At 34.3% G+C, this 297-nt stretch overlaps 1 protein-coding gene across 1 annotated transcript in view; it reads left to right on the forward strand.

Annotated features, from left to right (window-relative positions):
• Positions 1-297, forward strand: part of ltbp4 (latent transforming growth factor beta binding protein 4) — an 89,843-nt gene that overhangs the window by 70,603 nt on the left and 18,943 nt on the right. The gene's annotated exons all lie outside the window — the stretch shown is intronic.

Here is a 297-nt window from a genome sequence, read left to right on the forward strand (position 1 = left end):
ACACACACACACACACACACACGCACACACACGCACGCACACACACACACACACACACACTCACACTTACACGCACACGCACGCACAAATAGTACCGCTTTATACTCGTCTTCTGTTCAGAGTAGTGCTGTCAAACCATTAATCGCGATTAATCACATCCAAAATTATGTTTTTTGTTTACATGATATATGTGTGTGTACTGTGTATATTATGTATATATAAATACAAACACATGCATGCATATATTTTGAAAATATTTACATGTATTTACATGTATATATTTATATTCATATAATT

Source organism: Sinocyclocheilus anshuiensis, unplaced genomic scaffold, assembly GCF_001515605.1.
Source record: "Sinocyclocheilus anshuiensis isolate Anshui unplaced genomic scaffold, SAMN03320099.WGS_v1.1 scaffold1082, whole genome shotgun sequence".
NCBI classification, from domain to species: domain Eukaryota; kingdom Metazoa; phylum Chordata; class Actinopteri; order Cypriniformes; family Cyprinidae; genus Sinocyclocheilus; species Sinocyclocheilus anshuiensis.